This window comes from Vicia villosa, unplaced genomic scaffold (assembly GCF_029867415.1).
Source record: "Vicia villosa cultivar HV-30 ecotype Madison, WI unplaced genomic scaffold, Vvil1.0 ctg.000421F_1_1_1, whole genome shotgun sequence".
NCBI classification, from domain to species: domain Eukaryota; kingdom Viridiplantae; phylum Streptophyta; class Magnoliopsida; order Fabales; family Fabaceae; genus Vicia; species Vicia villosa.
Window position 1 is genome coordinate 89296 of NW_026705197.1, and position 14276 is coordinate 103571.

Consider the following 14276-nt stretch of genomic DNA (forward strand, 5'->3'; position numbering starts at 1 on the left):
AAGTTGTTTTGAAATTGTTTTGAGGCTCTTCGAATTGCCTGTCGTAGTTTGAATTTGATTTGAAAGGGCATTTTGAGTTGCCCAGGATAAAAATCCTGTAGTATCGTGGTTTAGTGTATTTTAGATATTTATTTGGGCGTACAACCCTGATTTAATATGGCACTATTAACCGCAACGATCAATAGATTCGATCGCCATAGTTAACAGATTAGTAAAGGATTGCTGGCAATTCTAATCGATTGATTCGATTATCACTTTTAGCAAATTGATGTATTTTAATTATTAATTTATTAATTTATCGTTACCCCTCATAACCGATAGTTTCGATTACAAATAATAACGAATTGATAAGGGGAAATATGCTAATCATCATAACCAATAAGATGGTTAAAACCATTTAGCAAAATAATGTTTATTTTAATTTATAGGATTTGATTAATTAAATTAATCGATTATTAACCATCGCGACCAATAAATTTAGTCGAAACGAATAATAAATTGAATCCTAATATTTTGGCCAAATGGCCAATGGGATTAGGTAAACCCTAATATCTTAATGTATTCATAAGGGTTTTTTATGATTTTTTATAACTATTGAAATGATTAAAATCAATTAATCTCGAATAATCGAGATAATCACAATAATCGGGAAAACATTATAATCCTAAAGCCTAATCCTAATATTCTACTCCTAGTCTTATGAATTAATTAAATTAACTAGACAATTAATCTAAACAATTAAGAAAAATAATAAAATAAATATATGGAGAAACCTGGCAGTAATCAGGTACGTTGAGGTCTCAAGGGTGCATGATGGACCTCCAAGTTCTTGAGCGTTAGATCCTACACATGCTTGATCTGATGGTGCTAGATTGAAAGTGCATGGCAGGAACACGCAGGCTTGTTGCATAGGATTTATGAATGAGAATTGTCAAAGAAAAAAAAATAAACACCTCCCTGGGTATCGAACCCAGGTCGTGAGGTTCACCAATTGCACGTTTCACCAACTGTACCATGCTTGCTTTCTATTAATTGTGCACATCAGAGCAATTAAATAAGAAATATATCACCAAATACTAAATCCAAAAAAATCAGTCAAACCTGGGTCCCACTGCGTGATGCGTACGCCAATCAGTTGTAGAGAGAGGATTCATCCGAGTTGACTAGCCAATCGTTCTCCTTGGAAACGCCACGTACGCATTAACTTCCTCCCTGGTTTTTCAAACCACCGCCTGCGGCGGTCTTCTCCATCTTCCCCGATGGGTCTTTTTTCGAACCTGTGCGAAATCCAACAAAACGACACAAAAGAAAGCCCAGGTCCACCAAATCGGACGTCACGAATCCGATGGTGGTGTCCTTTTATCCCGGAGCGGCCTGTACGCTGAGATATGAACAGTCACGTAGCTTTTGCCCTAACAATGGCAAAGCACGGTTCCGGTCCCAACAGTTACATGTGATGCATCAAAACTGTCTCATGTACCTCCATGAACATGACCCTGCACAGAAAACGGATTTGCAACGTGTGAATTGAGTGATTCAAAGATTGAGACCACTTACCTCCGGCAATGACGAACTATGGTGCTCCGGTATGTCTTTACTTTGGTTGAATGCTCGGAGTGCCTCCTGGTACTTCCAGAGACGTCGTGCAAGACTCACAATTGCTTGAGATTGGCCGTAGATCAAGATCTTTGTTGCCTTAGTTTGTTAAACTTTTGCAACTTCAAACCCTAATCCTTGCAGCCCTGTTTTCGTCCCCCTCCTCCTTGTGAATTATTTAGAATATATATGGACTATTTTAGGGCTTCTTTGGGCTTGGATGCTAGGTTTCTCAAGAGAGAAAGAAAATTGATTAAAATCATATGATTCTTTCTCTATTCTTTATTCAATATTTTTTTTCTCATCAAACCAATCTAATCAAATAATATTGTGATCATGACTTGATTAAAAAAATTATCCTTGTGCATTCTTTAGAACATCTCCATTATTTATTTAATTTAAATTGAATTTTACTTGACTAAAATTCAATATAAAAGAAATAACAATAAAAATGGATTTAGAGGTCTTTATATGTGTCATGGAGGTGTTTGAAATATGTGAGAGACCTTAGGATCCATTTTAGGCCTTGAGGATTCAAAATCCTTTGATGAAATGCAAACCTTAGTTTTGAGACACCCTATTAGGAGAGAGTTGCTTGAGAAGAAACCCTGGGCCTTGAGTTATTGGAGATGAAAAGAGAAGGGCAAATTTTGGGGTATGACAGCTGCCCCTGTTCAATCTTCTTAAACCTGGAGAGTCAGATAGGCACGTCTGCCTATCGTGATCTAAAGGTAGAAGATGATTGGACACTGAAATGCCCTGAAATTTGCATGGGAAGAAGTTCCGTAGGGGATGGGCTTATAGATGCCATCCAAGGTGAATACCATTTTTTTCAGAGTGAAGCAAAAATGCCTCTTTTTTTTTTGAACCAGGTGCTTCGATTGCAGCATAGCCTAAAAAGGCAACCTTGTCTTTATGCAGTGTTTATGATGCATGAGATGCATGATGCAGCGAGCTTCTCAAAATAAATGAGAGCGGTGTATGTATATGCAATATGTATGAATGAAGTATGTTAGTTGTATGATGCATGATTGTTAGTTATGTTAGTAATTCTGAAAAGAAAGATAAAACCTTTGTTTGTTGTTGAAGTTTTGGAGAGGCTCACTGCCGAGGGACTAACGTGATAAACCCAGTTGAGGGATCGTTTGAAAAGCCTTGTGTGCCTGAAAAAGCTCCTAGAAAGGATGGAATACGCTTTAAAGAAGACTGCCTGAAAAGGCTCCTGAAAAGGACTGCACCAACAGGGTTATTTGCGAGGGTTATCGCAAAATTTACCTGCACCAACAGGGTTATTTGCGAGGGTTATCGCAAAATTTACCTGTGCCAACAGGGTTATTTGCGAGGGTTATCGCAAAATTTACCTGCACCAATAGGGTTATTTGCGAGGGTATCGCAAAATTTACCTGCACCAATAGGGTTATTTGCGAGGGTTATCGCAAAATTTACCTGCACCAACAGGGTTATTTGCCCTGGTTCGGACAAATTTTACCTGCACCAAAGGAATTACCTGCCATGGTTCTGACAAGCGTACCTGCATAAAAGTAATCGTTTGCTATAGTTCTAGCAAACATACCTGCATGAAAGAGATTCACCTGTTTGGAGACTCACGACCCGAGGGTCGGAGAAAATACACCTTTCACAACACGAGGGTTGGAAACTCACGACACGTGGGTCGGACAATACACCTATCACAACACGAGGGTTGGAGATTAGGCTTTTGTAGCGTGATTTGAATTTTGATGTAATAGTCAGACGGGAACTGACTACCAAACGAGAATTGGATTTGATGGTTTTCCAGTATGAGAACTGGACTTTGTAATGATTTGGATTGCCAATAGAAATTGGGCTTTTTGTATATGCTAATGCTAATGTGTATGTATGTATGCTAATGCCGATGCAACCCCGAGATTTTATCTCCTTAAACCTATTGAACTTGTTTAATCCATGCTTGCACCTACACCATGACTATGCTTATGTTGGCTTTGTAATGTGGATAATGCTTATGCATATACGTATGTTTTGTTGACGTAATGAGTGGAACGAAGTAATGTCTTCTGTTAGATTACCTGAAAAGGTCTTTTGAATGGATGTGAATGTTTGTCTTAAAGAAGACTGTCTGAAATGATTTTTCGACATGGTAGCAATTTGTCTTAGAGAAGACCACCTGTAAAGGCTCTTAGCGTAGATAGAAATTTGTCTTAAAGAAGATCACTTGAAAAAGTTCTTAGCAAGGGATGAAGAATGTCTTTAAAGATGACTACCTGAAAAGGTTGAAAGATGTCTTAAAGAAGACTACCTGAAGAGGTTCTTGAGAGGGATGACGAATTGTTTTTTTTGAAAGGGACTACCTGAAAAGGTGCTTAGGACAAGAATGTCTCGAAGAAGGCTACCTGAAAAGGTGCTTTGAAAAGTAATGTCTTAAAGAAGACTACCTGAAAAGGAACTTAGAAAGAAGGGAACATCTTGAAAAAGACTACCTGAAAAGGAACTTAGAAAAGTAACGTCTTGAAGAAGACTACCTGAAAAGGTATTTAGAAAAAGAATGTCTTGAAGAAGACTACCTCAAAAGGTACTTAGAAAAAGAATGTCCTGAAGAAGACTACCTGAAAAGGTACTTAGAGAAGGAATGTCTAAAAAAGACTACCTGAAAAGGTGCTTAGAAAAAGAATGTCTTGAAGAAGACTACCTCAAAAGGTACTTGGAAAAAGAAATGTCTTAAAAAGACTACCTGAAAAGGTGCTTAGAAAAAGAATGTCTTGAAGAAGACTACCTCAAGAGGTACTTAGAAAGGTAATGTCCTGAAGAAGACTGCCTGAAAAGGAACTTAGAAAAGAAATGTCTTGAAAAAAAGACTACCTAAAGAGGTTCTTGGAAATGGTGATAATTTGTCTTGCATAAGACAGCTTGAGGAAACTCCTAGAAAGGATCGTGAGATTCGTCTTAAAGAAGACCACATAAAGAGTTACGGTGTAATGTATCAACCAATGTATGTAATGCGTGATTTGTATGTATTTGTGTGATGCTCCAATGGTAGGTTATTAATAACCAAAGCGTATATAGTTCGCTGGAGTTGCAGGTCTGTTTGCTAGGATGGGGTGCGATGCTAGCGCGATTTCCCAATACCTGTTTTGTTTGAGCTCGGAAGATCGTAGTTAGGAGAAAGATTTGTTCGATGTTGTAAAGTGCGAGAACGCCTTTTTCCTTTTGTTGTGTGTCTTGCGGATTTGATATCCATTGCCCCAGTATTTTCATGGAGAAAGATGCTTATGAAGGAAGTGCCCCAGGGAATAGCCTTGTCATATGCTTCGATGTTTAGATTGAAGGGTGTGCCCCTGATCTCCAGGTCATGGAAGGTTATCCATAGTGTTCTATCCTTTGAATTTGAATTCTTCCCATGTCTGACATGCCCCTGTTTGAGATTGCTTTGAGATGTGCCCCAAGTCGATTGAACCTTAGGAAGACTGCCCCTAGTTAATAGGATGTTCGATTGTATGCCCCTGTGCTCCTTGAAATTTTTGCCCCTATTTAGGAGAACCCCCTAGATGTGGTTCCCCCGACTCCAGGGTCTTTATTAGAAATGATCACCTTTGATTAACCCATTTCGAGATTTCCTCGATGCTAAGTGTATACTCGTAGATGGTGTTGTACTTTTTGAGAAGTAGCTCCAATGGAATGCGTATGCAAGTTTTGAAATCGAAGTCCGTTATGAATTAGGACTGGATGGTTTTGAAAAGAATGCTTGAAGAAGCATAGTGATTAGAAGTAGTTTTAACAAACATAGGAGTCAGTATAACAAATTCCTGCTTAATATGCTTTCATGGTTAACCTTGCCTCAATTAGGACTTTTAAATGTTGTAACTTGGCCTGGTTCATGTTTTAAGAAACAATGGATATAAGGCTCAAAATTTATTTAACCCACCCCTTTCTCCTTGATGTTCTCCAGATCCTAAAAATTCGCCTAATCCAATGAATGTGCTTTGTTTGCAAGAGAATCATTTTAGTTTCGATGTTGAGCAGAAGCCTTTAATAAAGACCCAAGCGTTGGTGAAAATATTGTAGAGATCCAAGCATTGATGTGAAGCTTTGATGGTTTGGCAATCACAAGATCATCCTTTGTATTTTGCCTTTGTTTTTATCCCTTATTTTTTGCATGAACCAACTCCTTTGAGTTTGATCCATCGGGATGCCCTAAATTTTGCCTAAGTCATCTTATTTTCTTCCATGGAAATTTCCATTTTGACTTAGCGGGCGTTTTTTTCTTTTGAAGGCTCCCTTTGAGATTTGATCCTTGGATATTGAATGTTGTGACTGCCATGTCGACTTTGATTTGTAAGCTTCGCCTTTGATACTTCCTCGATCTTGAATGATGTAATGAGGAAGAAGATTGTTGTGAATGTTATCTCCATTACTTCCTCATTCTTGGATGAATACGAGGAAGAAGATGTGCTTGAACCTTTGCTTGAATCCTTGCTCGGATTGACTGATTCTCTTGACAACCAAAATACCCCATTGAATTAATGGAAATCTACCCATGCCCCTGGTTAAAATCAAGGTTTATTTAAAAAGTAGAAGAAAACTCCAACTCCTGGCTCGAGGGGGTGACGAGGGATTAACATCCTTATATCTCCACTGTTTGGGAATGGAAACAATGCCTGTACATCCTCGGCTCGGTCTTACCTTGAAAGCATATATTTAGCTGGACTTAGTTTTTGTATTCGTCATTCTCCCTCAAGTTTGTTAATAACCCTAAAAATAGAAGTGTGTGACTGGAAAGTCATGGTAGTGAGTGAATGAATTGACTCCAAAACCTGCATGGTTGTCCCATTAGAATTACTAATCCGAAGGTACAACTTTTATCTTGAGTAACACTTAGCGGTCGTAAGGGTTGAAATTGTGAGCACGGTAAACACCTATTGATCCTAGGGATAATCTCCTTTGTAGATCCACTGACCTTGTTTCACTCCTTAGATTCTTAAACTTGTAGAAGTGAGGGCAACCTCGAATTTTCTTTGGACATGTCAAACCTGGCGGGAATAAATCGTTAGCGGTGGGTTTTCGTCGTATCGGAACTTCATGAGTTTCCTTTGACTGAACCTCTTTTGCTTTTCTTAATGATAGTATCACCTATGACCCTTTTTTCTTGGTGTGGGGCTGACATATGTCGAATTCCCTCCATCGTAGTTATGCACCTTTGCTCAGGGTATTGCCCCAATTGGACTGACCCTTACCCCAGGTTATCGTAGAGCGTCCTTGAAAGTTTGATATGTTCTAAGATGAACCCCTTTATGACTAGATACATATTGAGTGTATCTATGAGGGAACTCTTTGTTGAACTAATCATTGCTCGATGACAACCTTCATTGTATTCATAATCATGTTATGACAAGGCATGGACATGCGGCTGGCATGGCGAGAGGCATCTTTTTCTTTAGCAAGACTAAGATCTTTTATTCTCCTTGCTCCATAGTCTACGATCCTTTGATTTTTTTTTTGAGTTTCGGGAAACCGGCTAGCACGGTTGGTATGGATGCGGGCGAAGATAGAAATGCAAATGAGAATGTATGAATGCATGAAAATGCAAATGCACGCGTAAGCGCGAGACTCCTTATATTGTAACTCCGTGTATGCAATGCAGACGTGTAACATATGATCCTAGGAATAGCCTTAGAGGCGACATTAGACCCTCGTGGAATCTTTGCAGGATAAATGTTATGACACGCTAAGGGAAATCCCTTAGATTCGAGAGTATGCAGAAGGTATCGGCTGGTGACCGTTCAAGATAGTCACCAAATCTCATGGCCATCGAGAGGCCAATCAACGTGTACCAATAAAGTTGTCCCTCGTGGGAAGGTTCTCTATGCGGAACACAACCTATCTAAGGACGATATGGTCGAAGAGCAATCCCTACAGGCTAGGGATATGATGTGTAAATGGAGATCCAAACCCTACAAGTTAGAGGGTGCGCGGGACTGAGCATGGAGTGACCGTTCAGGACAGTCACTAGATTTCATAGCCATCGAGAGGCCAATCGAACGCATGCTAGTGAAGTTGTCCTTCGGGGAAGGACGCGTCGTTGCGAAAACACGCGGGTGTGACAGAAAATCCCTGTATGTTAGGGAGTACGTAGTAGCAAGCACGAGGTGACCGTTCACGACAATCACCGAATCACATGGCCATCGAGAGGCCAATTGACGTGCGTTAATGGAAATGTCCTTCGTGGGAAGGACGCGTAGTTGTAAGAATACAAGGATATAAAAATAAAATCCCCACAGGCTAGGGGATGCATAGATGGTGATGTCTTCCGTGGGAAAGACACGGTCTTTTAGAAATTAGAGTCCCTACAGGCTAGGGACCACGTAGGGATACCTGCAAAATCCAAACGCATAGATATCCAAAGCAAATAAGTTGCAAACATATAATAAGCACATGAGCACGAAAGTCCTAGGTTCATAGGTTCGACGTAGGGGGCTCTAGGGAGCCAACCTTTTTATGGGAGTGTTCTAGAAGGTCTCATGGGGTCGTTCGTAGCCTCCGAGACTTTTTGTCTCTTCGGATTTTAGAACAACTCATTTTATCCATGAGGTTCGAATTTTTGGGGTAGGTTCCCGGAGAGATCAGCTAAGTATCCAGTCCAGCCCTCCACAAAGTCAAGCTTCGTTTCGGACCTTTCCAAATACCTAACCCACTCCGAGTGGAGTTATCAGTGAGACTCGTAAGGCGATTCATGTCCCCTTTTGGTCTCAAAGTTAACCCCCACACTTAAGGTTTTAACACTACATAATATATCCAGCAGTATATAAAAATATAATAGTCAATAAAAAATATAAATATATTCACATAAGTGATCAGATATAAACATATCCTGAATAATTAAATATTTTTTAAATAAGAATAAATAAATAAACAAATTTTAAAAAATAAGAAATAAAAAATAATTACAAACCCTGAAAAAGGCGCGTTAGCCAAACCCTAAAAAGTTGCCAAACCTAAACCCTGCCAAAGCCTAAAGCCTATAGGAGCATAGTAATTCACCGTTATAGTTATTCCCCAGCAGAGTCGCCAGCTGTAGCAACCTGCCTAAAAATTAAGCTTTAGAGTCGCCACCTATTCTGAAGGGCGAATAGGAAACCCTACGTAGTTAAGAGATCAGGGTAAGATACTATATTCAGGTCGAGGGAAGGTGTTAGGCACCCTCAACCCTTTCCTATGGCTTTGAATCTAAGGTAACAGTTTATGGCTAAAATATTTGGGTTTTATAGCTAAGGAAGTGAATAGGGGAAAAATTGAGATTTTAGGGAAGGGGACTCGCCTTGTTGCCAAGTGCCTACGTATCTCCTTATGGAGAATCAGAGTCAACGTAGTTCGGGCACTGGATTGTACGCCTTAGAATTGATTATAGAGATTGTGTGAAGTTGTTTTGAAATTGTTTTGAGGCTCTTCGAATTGCCTGTCGTAGTTTGAATTTGATTTGAAAGGGCATTTTGAGTTGCCCAGGATAAAAATCCTGTAGTATCGTGGTTTAGTGTATTTTAGATATTTATTTGGGCGTACAACCCTGATTTAATATGGCACTATTAACCGCAACGATCAATAGATTCGATCGCCATAGTTAACAGATTAGTAAAGGATTGCTGGCAATTCTAATCGATTGATTCGATTATCACTTTTAGCAAATTGATGTATTTTAATTATTAATTTATTAATTTATCGTTACCCCTCATAACCGATAGTTTCGATTACAAATAATAACGAATTGATAAGGGGAAATATGCTAATCATCATAACCAATAAGATGGTTAAAACCATTTAGCAAAATAATGTTTATTTTAATTTATAGGATTTGATTAATTAAATTAATCGATTATTAACCATCGCGACCAATAAATTTAGTCGAAACGAATAATAAATTGAATCCTAATATTTTGGCCAAATGGCCAATGGGATTAGGTAAACCCTAATATCTTAATGTATTCATAAGGGTTTTTTATGATTTTTTATAACTATTGAAATGATTAAAATCAATTAATCTCGAATAATCGAGATAATCACAATAATCGGGAAAACATTATAATCCTAAAGCCTAATCCTAATATTCTACTCCTAGTCTTATGAATTAATTAAATTAACTAGACAATTAATCTAAACAATTAAGAAAAATAATAAAATAAATATATGGAGAAACCTGGCAGTAATCAGGTACGTTGAGGTCTCAAGGGTGCATGATGGACCTCCAAGTTCTTGAGCGTTAGATCCTACACATGCTTGATCTGATGGTGCTGGATTGAAAGTGCATGGCAGGAACACGCAGGCTTGTTGCATAGGATTTATGAATGAGAATTGTCAAAGAAAAAAAAATAAACACCTCCCTGGGTATCGAACCCAGGTCGTGAGGTTCACCAATTGCACGTTTCACCAACTGTACCATGCTTGCTTTCTATTAATTGTGCACATCAGAGAAATTAAATAAGAAATATATCACCAAATACTAAATCCAAAAAAATCAGTCAAACCTGGGTCCCACTGCGTGATGCGTACGCCAATCAGTTGTAGAGAGAGGATTCATCCGAGTTGACTAGCCAATCGTTCTCCTTGGAAACGCCACGTACGCATTAACTTCCTCCCTGGTTTTTCAAACCACCGCCTGCGGCGGTCTTCTCCATCTTCCCCGATGGGTCTTTTTTCGAACCTGTGCGAAATCCAACAAAACGACACAAAAGAAAGCCCAGATCCACCAAATCGGACGTCACGAATCCGTTGGTGGTGTCCTTTTATCCCGGAGCGGCCTGTACGCTGAGATATGAACAGTCACGTAGATTTTGCCCTAATAATGGCAAAGCACGGTTCCGGTCCCAACAGTTACATGTGATGCATCAAAACTGTCTCATGTACCTCCATGAACATGACCCTGCACAGAAAACGGATTTGCAACGTGTGAATTGGGTGATTCAAAGATTGAGACCACTTACCTCCGGCAATGACGAACTATGGTGCTCCGGTATGTCTTTACTTTGGTTGAATGCTCGGAGTGCCTCCTGGTACTTCCAGAGACGTCGTGCAAGACTCACAATTGCTTGAGATTGGCCGTAGATCAAGATCTTTGTTGCCTTAGTTTGTTAAACTTTTGCAACTTCAAACCCTAATCCTTGCAGCCCTTTTTTCGTCCCCCTCCTCCTTGTGAATTATTTAGAATATATATGGACTATTTTAGGGCTTCTTTGGGCTTGGATGCTAGGTTTCTCAAGAGAGAAAGAAAATTGATTAAAATCATATGATTCTTTCTCTATTCTTTATTCAATATTTTTTTTCTCATCAAACCAATCTAATCAAATAATATTGTGATCATGACTTGATTAAAAAAATTATCCTTGTGCATTCTTTAGAACATCTCCATTATTTATTTAATTTAAATTGAATTTTACTTGACTAAAATTCAATATAAAAGAAATAACAATAAAAATGGATTTAGAGGTCTTTATATGTGTCATGGAGGTGTTTGAAATATGTGAGAGACCTTAGGATCCATTTTAGGCCTTGAGGATTCAAAATCCTTTGATGAAATGCAAACCTTAGTTTTGAGACACCCTATTAGGAGAGAGTTGCTTGAGAAGAAACCCTGGGCCTTGAGTTATTGGAGATGAAAAGAGAAGGGCAAATTTTGGGGTATGACAGCTGCCCCTGTTCAATCTTCTTAAACCTGAAGAGTCAGATAGGCACGTCTGCCTATCGTGATCTAAAGGTAGAAGATGATTGGACACTGAAATGCCCTGAAATTTGCATGGGAAGAAGTTCCGTAGGAGATGGGCTTATAGATGCCATCCAAGGTGAATACCATTTTTTTCAGAGTGAAGCAAAAATGCCTCTTTTTTTTTGAACCAGGTGCTTCGATTGTAGCATAGCCTAAAAAGGCAACCTTGTCTTTATGCAGTGTTTAAAAATGTCTTAATCCAATAATCTCAAGATTTTTACAATGCACAAGATAACTATAAGTGACTCACATACAGAATCTAAGACACAATAATCTTAGACTTCTCAAGGATTCTGACCAACTGGTCCCTTAAGGAACAGTCAAACAGCAGTTTAAAAAATGTTTGTTTACAATAGAATTTCTTCTACACAAGCTGATAGTAAAAAACATTTAAAGAACAATAGACTAAGGAAAGCTTATGAACAGTATTTAAAGAATATGAATTAGCAGCCTCTTCCTTTGGTCTTCAAGCATATTTATAGCCAATAAATTAATATATCTGTTGGAGGGTATTTTTGGAAATTCCATAGAGCTGGCAGCTTGATCATCGTGAGGGACAAGATCGTACGACGCGTCCGTCCTTTCATGGTAGTGGAGCAAAACATTTGTTTTGTACCCTGTACCATGTACCACGTTGATGTTATCCTCTTATTTTCTTGGACTTCAGAGGCTTATGACGAGCATGAGTTAGAAGAAAGAAAATAAGCCTTGGGTCATCAGAACTTCAAGTCTTCAGAGTCTTCAGAACTGCGTCTTTAGAGTCTTTGGCACTTGGTCTTCAGTACCCTTTATCTTAAAAAACATAAGTCTTCAGCATCTGGACTATTCCTCAGAACCTCTGTCTTCAGGTCTTCAGAACTTGGTTTTTTTGATTGCATATTAGAGTCACAACTTTAGAGCCTTCTGAAGCGGTTTGCTAGTGTTCAAAAGAACTTCAGAGCCTTTATATGATGTCTTGACAGTGCCTTTCAACAGATTTAGAATATGTTTGTTAAATACTCAGAATAGCAAACATTAGAGTAGTAAAATTGTTCATATAAACATACTCGTTGTTATCATCAAAACTCATAGGTATTATTGTATAACCAATTCTTGTTCTAACAATTTTTGTGAATGATAATCTCTACTTCTTTGAAAAAAAATTTAGGGAGGTTCCTATAAATTTCAGGTTAAGATAGAATGTCTTACCAAATTTGGGAATTTTTTTTTTTGGAGTTTGGGTAAAAACTTCCTTAAGTGATGCTTGATAGATTTGATGATGAGGTTTGTAACTGTTTAGCATGCTTACTTCTAAGAACTAGGGTTGAATAACCATTTTATTTAGTATTGTTAACTTTTCCTTTTCTTTGGGATTAAATAGGCTAAGGAGGTTGATATGTTTTAGATTTTCCTTAGGTTGTTCATTTGAGGAGGCCATGGTGTTTTTTATGAAAAAGAGAAAAGGTCTCACACATACATAGAGAATAGTATGAAAATATGTGAATGAGATGCAAGAAGAGTTAGGGAATGAAACATATTTAAAAAAATTTATTGTCAGATTGTGCTGTCAAAAAATCATCTTATCTGAACTGGCTAATCGATTAGATTTTCTTCAAATCGGTAAGATTCATTAATCTCTCTATTTTAGGAGAGATCTCCTTTAATGTTGGGATTTTCTTGACTTGACATGTCACGCGTGCTTGGATTCGATTTGAAAAAAGTATTTGCCGGTCTTTCTTAATCGATTAGCATTGTGTTATTCGATTAACCCATTCTTTCTCAGCGTTCTAGGTGCTTATTGGGCCTTGTGATGTATTTTAACCCATTCTTTTGCACCTATAGATATGAAAACTAACACAAATGCTCATTTTATAGGTTAGCAATAATTTTTATTCTAATGACCAAAAATAATTGAAATAAATAAAATAGCTATTTTAAGGGTTTAATCAGATTTTTCTCATTGTTTCAACCCTAAAATAATTTTACCTATTAAATCAAGAAAAAATTCCCAAACAAAAATTACACCTTATGGTGTATTCTTCTCTTCAAGTCGTTGGATGCAAGAGTCGGTAAAACACAAAATGAATAAGTCAATTACATACTTATTATTCAATTAATCATTTTTTATCATCAATCTTAAGATTACTCTCAAGTATATATTGCTTTGATTATAACCAATGTTTTAAAAACCGGATTGATCCGGCCGGTTGAACCGGTTCAACCTTGAACCGTTGTCTAATTCGGTTCGGTTTGGACCAATAAACGGTTTGGTTTATAAAATTGCTTCAAGCGCAAAAAACCAAAATAATTGTAAAATTGAAACCGGTTTTGGTGAACCAGACATTTCAAAAAATCAAAGATATTTTTTTTATGTTTTACTTCATTTTATTTCTTTATTTAAATCTAAAAATTAATTATAGAAAACATTTAAAATTGTATAGATGAAAAATAAAGAATAAAATTGAAAGACAAAAGACAATGTAAATGTAACAGAAAGGGAAGAAATAATGTAATATTTGTGGACACGGGATAACCGATGTTGGTCTTTAAAGTGATGAAGAACTTATGGCTTTGAGTTAAGAAATTAGGACAAATATGTACCTATTGGTCCTTAACTAATTTTATAATTTGTTGTTGTATCTTACATTGTATTTTTCTTATTTTGTAAGCTAGTTTATTAGTATCGTATTTATGTGAGAATTTTGCTTTACAAATTATGATATAAATTAATTTTATCAGGATACTTTGGTTTTTAAAACATTGATTATAACGGTTGCCACTCATCATCATCGTTCATTCTTGGAATCAGACTTTAAACTCCGTATACTTCTAGAGTATCCTGATATTTTGCATGTCTTCTTTCAAATAACCATTTAGACTTCAAGTTAAATATATTCATGCAAAACATTTAAGGTTTCACCTTTGGTGCTCACATACCTTTTTGGGCTTTGGTGCA